Genomic DNA, 6,043 nt, shown 5'->3' with positions numbered 1-6,043 from the left:
TGTAATTCTCTCTAGTCTCTATGTAAATTTGGGCTGAAAAAAAATGGAATGAATAATCAGTAAATACCATGACTAGTCTGCTGTCCCTGTGTAAGCCCTAAAGGACTGTGTTCAGAACTCCCTGGTGGCTCTCTTTAGAGTTTGGGGATACTTGGAGAATATTTTTTTTTTAGCTACGTGTCTTTAACCAAAAATTCTGAAGCCACTATAAAGTCCCTTTCAATATCATGTTAAATTTATATTGTGTTTTCTGACTTCATACTGCAAAGGAAGCATGCTTCTGTCATTAAAAATATAAAAATCATTCAGATTTTATAATTCTCTACTTAGAACATAATCTTCAAAGGTAAATTACTGAGAAAGTATAGATATATTTTAGATCCTAAAACCACATTTCCAAATTAACTTCCAGGAAGGTGAATATTTATTTGGCTTTTGGATAGAGAAGGACATCCTTAGCATTAAAAAGATGGAAGAAATGACAATGGAAAGAAAGTAATGGTTTATATTTTTTGCCTATATCAAGAATTCATAAACAAAATTAAGAAACAAGCCACAAACTAACAGAATATATTTGCAGCAAATGTGATAGACATAGGTTAATATCCTTAGTATTTAAAGAACTGTCACAGCAGAAGTACAGAAGACTAATAAACATAGGACGTCTGCTCCCCTTCCTTAATCATAAAAGAAATATAATTTAAGTCAATTAAATATCATTTTGTCTAGCAAACTAGAAAATATATTTTTAAATCAGATGCTCAGTACTATCAAGGGTACATAAGAACTCTTCTACATTACTAGTGTTGATAAAAATCTTTCTGGAAAGCATCTTGGTCTTATTGAATAATGGCTTTAAAATAGTTCATACCACTTTGACCTAGTAATTCTATTTCTAATAATGTACTATAAGGAAATAATTGGAGATAGGCATAGCAGTTTGTGGTGGGAAGGGGGGATCACAATGACAATCTAATGAACAATGGAAAATAAATGGAACCAATATTTTTGTTAATTAGTTAAATAGGTAAAAATGTATCATGGGACATTACACAGTTATAAAGAAATTTACAAAGCCTTTTTAATGTCATAGAATTTGTTATGTCAAAATAATTGTGATGTAACATTATGTGCTAAAAACAGATTCAGATGGAGTATATTAATTGCCATGGCACCCATGGGTAGGTGTATGCAATGTCGGAGTTGGTATGGACCGTTTCCCCAATGTTTTTCAGATGATCCTTGTTTCATAAATGAAACAGAAAATGCCATAAGCTGAAGTATATAGCCACTTATCTAAGTCCAGCTTCCTATCAGTTATAGTTATCGTTAATTCTTCATAATTCTCAAATTAAGCAATTCACAAGTTTTATATTGATGCTGAACCTTGAGGACACATATAGAACTAAATTATATCCCAGATATATGAGAACATTCAGATATACCTCTGAATTTTCCAGTGCAAATGGCAGAGGTATATGATTCCAGAGGCAAATGAGATATCAAACAAATATTCTTAAACCATGATTTGGAGGTGCTACTTACAGATGTCTTTATATTGTCTCTTCTGATAACCTTCTTATTAATGAAATGTTCATTTCTGTGGTGATGGGAGTGAAGAATTAACTGGAAGGGAATCATGCATATGAAGGAAGATGTAACCTAGTGAAGTTTATGCCAAATTCATTTGATGTAATCTGGAGATGTCACTTTGCCTGATCTCATGATGCAAATTGGCAACAAAAACTCACTAAAGTTTCTTAAAATTGTGCAAGTCTGACTGGACTCAAATTTATGTATATTAGACTGAGATCCATTAGTCCTCCAATGTAGGTAATACATGTGTTTTTGCTCATCATTATTACTCTAGCAGTTATCACAATATATAGCATCTAGTAGGCATACTTTAAAATTTATTTTTAAATTCACATATGTAAATTCATATATGTAAATAAAGGAGATAGATTCAAGATAGCTCCAGTCCAGAAAACATAGAAGAGGGATTTAAGAATTCTGTAGTGCTTGTTTTGAGGCACCATAATACTTTATGTTGGGACCTCAATGTATATGTAGAATGTATGTAGAAGTTTCAAGAAGGACCCATTATTTCATATAATTATTCTGTCATTCAGTTAGAAAAGGGTGTTATAATCATGCTATGATTTCTTCTTGCCCATCTGTTAAATTATGATTTGTATATTATTTATATCACATAGTGAAGTTTTTATCTAAAATAATGTTCCAACTTAAAATACTGTCTGATATTAATACATCTTTTGTTTATTATGTGCCATAATTTATTCCATCCTTTTATTTTTATCCTTGCTATATGTTTGTTTGAGAATTGCCTGTAGTTATTTAATAATAGAAAAATGTATTTTACAAATTTCCTTTGATCAAAGCATCCCAATTTTATCTAATAAATAGAGTTTGGATTTCCTCTTTGAAGGAAAGCTTCTTTTATCCTCCACCAATGTGCTTCCTATTTTTCTGTAGTTCCTAAGTTTCTTCCATGTATCATTTTCCTTCTACCTGAAGAAAATCTTTTAACACCTCTTACAGGGCAGATCTACTGGTGATGAATTTCTTCAGTTTTTATTTGAGAAGGTCTTTATTTGTCTTTCACTTTTAAAGGATATTTTTAGTAGACAGAAATCTAGGTCTGTAGCCTTTTTTCTTTTAACATTTTAAATATTTTACACCACCTTCTTTTTGCTTGCATGATTTCTAATGAGAAGTTTTTATAATTATCCTTGGTCCACTATAAGTAAGGTATTTTTTCCTCTGGCTTCTTTCAAGATTTTCTCTTTGTATTTGGTTTTCTGCAGTTTGAATATGATGTGCCTTAGTGTAAATTTTTTAATATTTACCTATTTGGTATTCTGTGAGCTTCTTGAGTCAATTATCTGTTATCTTCATTAATTTTGGAAAAATGTTAGCTATTATTATTAGTAATATTTCTTCTGTTCCATTTTCTCTTTCTTCTCCATCTGATGTTCCAGTTATACATATTTTGCATCTTTTGAAATTGTCCAACAATTCTTGAGTGTTCTGTTTTTTTTTGTTTTTGTTTTGTTTTGTTTTGTTTTTTCGTTCTTTTTCTTAGGCCTCTAGTATAGAGATATATGTTAATCTTACTAGGACTTGGCCTTGTTTAAAGTTTCCTTTAGCAGTACGTGTCAGAGGCTCCTTATTCATCTAGTGTCCTTAATTTTGTCTCCTCTCTTGGTTTGAGCTTCCTTAAATACTCTTCCTTAGAGAGTCTTTGCCTTGCAACTCATTCAACTATAATCCACTGTTGTTATATTGAAGCTCTATTGTTGTGGTGGTATGGTATGCAGGAAAATGAGTGTTTTGTAATATTCCAATTAAATTTCACTGTTTTAGTGGGCCTGTGACCTTTATAAGTATTTCTTCATGTATGCCCATTCCCCCTCCTGCCCTGTTCCTGCCCCCACATCAGGCGAGACAAGAAAGCAGGTGAGACGAATATTCTTCCTGCTTGGCTCTGAGACAGGCTCTGGTAGTCATTCTTCCTGAAAAGTCAGTCTTTGTTATGGAGAAGTCCCTGGGCATATTTCACAAGGATGTTCACAGGGACTCTTCCCCTAGTCCTGCTAGTGCCACAGGGTGTCTTTCTTGAATCTTTGCAGTGAGAACCTGGTGAGGTTCCTAGAAGTAAAGCCCATGAAAGTGTGCTTCCTTCCTCCCAACATCCACTCCCAGGAGTTTCTCATTCTCACTCTAGTCCACACTCAGCCTCCAGCACTTTGTCAAAATTATCATTTAAGTGTTTCTACATGTTTATGGCTCTGATGGCTTCTGCTTCAGGTAAGCGTATCTTGACTGTGACTCTGTCCTTTCAAATTTCAGGAAGGTGGTTTGCTCTGAAACCTCATTTCTCTGTCGGGTCCAAGAAAAGTCATTGATTTTTAGTTCATCCGGCTTTTTCATGTTAGTGCTTTTTTTCAGGGCTCTATCTCCAGCCTCACATTGACTCTGTTGGGAAGAAAAGCAGGGATAAGCAAGGAGTTGGTAGATATTGTAGGCCCTTTATTCCAGGGGTGGGAAGAAACCCCAGATATTTCTGTAAGATCCTCTGGCAATGTGGCCTTGTGCCTCACTTCCTGGGTAAGGCCAGGAGAGGACAAGACTACAAAATAGAATTGGTTATGTGGTGTCTATAGGCATTCTTAACCTTAGGCCTCCTCCCATAGTTTCCCTCTGCTCACGGGTATCATTGGAGTATAAGAAGAATATGTTAGGCAAAGACAACCTCACAGAGATGAACAGCATCCAGCATATGATAGGAGTCCCAAAATATTTCCCATGTGTGTGAGTGGCATATGACACACTCAGAGAGCATCAGGCCCCAAGGGGACTTTGTAGTAAAGAATGAGGCTCAACTCAACAGCTACCTGCTTGGACAGACTTTGGTGAACCAGCATGGATACATGATGCTCAACAATATCACCCATTCTGATGTTTTGACACTAAGATCCCATAACTTAGTCACAACCCCAAAGAAAGAAGTGAGAGAAATTCCGTACTGCTGGAGATCAAGTTTCAACCACTCAATAGATTGGGAACTTGATATAGAATTTAAGTTGAGTTGCAGAGAAAAAGAAAAATTACATTTCCTGCATACTTGAATCTGCCAGGTAATATCCATACCTGATGAACAACCAGCAGCTGAAAGGATGTGATAAATGCTGAGTATAGCAAACAAATTTATATATTCAAAACGTGGGGCACATGGCTAGTTGAAAACCTGCAGTGGTTTTATCTCAGGGCAAGAGTGACATCATGTGAGAAGTGATCTCTGATACTTTGATGGGTACCAAATATAAAGGGAACTAGGTATTTGAGGGGAAAAAAAAGAGAACTGACATTCAACATTCTTTTTGCAGAATGAAATCTGCCATTAGTAAGGTGACTTTACATCATTTTTCCTCCTCCTCTTCCTCTTCCTCCTCCTTCTCCTCCTCATCCTGTCTTTATCCCTCTTACTTCAAACGCTTTTCTTTTCTCCCTAGTGACTTCTTCTACTCTCTTCTCTTTCTTCCTCCTCTTTATTTTCCTTTCTTCTTCATCTACTCCTTAACCTTTCTATCTCCTTTCATCTTCCTGTCACTCTCTTCCATCCTATCTCTTCTCCCTTCTGCATTCTACTTCTTTATTCTCTTTCCTCCCGCTTTTTTCTTTCCCACTTAGTATCCATTCTTTATCCACCCTCTTATTTCTATTTATCTTAATAATTCCATTTACTTCAACTTCTATTTTCATTGATCTTTTCTCTTATCCCTATTTTCTTCCCTTCCTCCCTCTTCTCTTTATCTCTCTCTTTTTGACTTTTCTTTCTTCATTTCTCCCTCTTCATGCTCCCTTTAACAACAAGATAGTGAAAAGTGAGAGAATAGAATAGAATCAAGGTGTACTTAAACTGGTAGAATCAGCATAAATGGCTGATGGATTAGATTTGGGAATAAGGCAGAGGGAGGCATTATAAATAATTGTAACTAAAATAGGAAGAGAAAGAAACTACAAAATATGATTTTTAAAAACTACTGATGAAAAAGCAACAAACATTCTAAATGATGAAATGCGATGGTAAAGTCATTTTAGGAAAAGGAGAGGGGTATTACTTATGGATATTATTACCCAATATTGTAATTGATGCTTCAAGAAATCATGTACTCTGGTTTTTCTTCAGATCGTGTAAATATTTCACCTTTTACTAAAGATTTCCATGGAAAGAAATCATCTAAGACAACAAAATAAGTGCTATATATAGTAAAAGAAGTGATAAAATTATTTCTTTTTTCTTATAGTATGATTGTACATTAGAAATCCCAATAGTTATAATTTTTTTAAAAGCACTAAAATTGGGGAATTATGCTCCCAGCAGGAAGGGGTAAATGGTGTAAATGTACTTTTCCCTATTTTTCCCTGAGCATTATATATAAACCAAACTTGGGAAAACCCTTAAAGTTGGAGATAAAATGGCATACTCTCTAGGGGTCTTGGCTCCCAAGGCATGACT

The 6,043-nt window shown here is 34.7% G+C and overlaps 1 protein-coding gene and 1 pseudogene across 1 annotated transcript in view; both read left to right on the top strand.

Moving 5' to 3' along the window:
* The window catches only part of MAGED1 (MAGE family member D1), a 52,891-nt gene that overhangs the window by 30,627 nt on the left and 16,221 nt on the right, over positions 1–6,043 (top strand). The gene's annotated exons all lie outside the window — the stretch shown is intronic.
* On the top strand, positions 5,695–5,798 carry LOC112482994 (annotated as a pseudogene).

This window comes from Pteropus alecto, unplaced genomic scaffold, assembly GCF_000325575.1.
Source record: "Pteropus alecto unplaced genomic scaffold, ASM32557v1 scaffold36, whole genome shotgun sequence".
Classification (NCBI taxonomy): Eukaryota; Metazoa; Chordata; class Mammalia; order Chiroptera; family Pteropodidae; genus Pteropus; species Pteropus alecto.
This window is presented reverse-complemented; position numbering and strand designations above follow the sequence as displayed.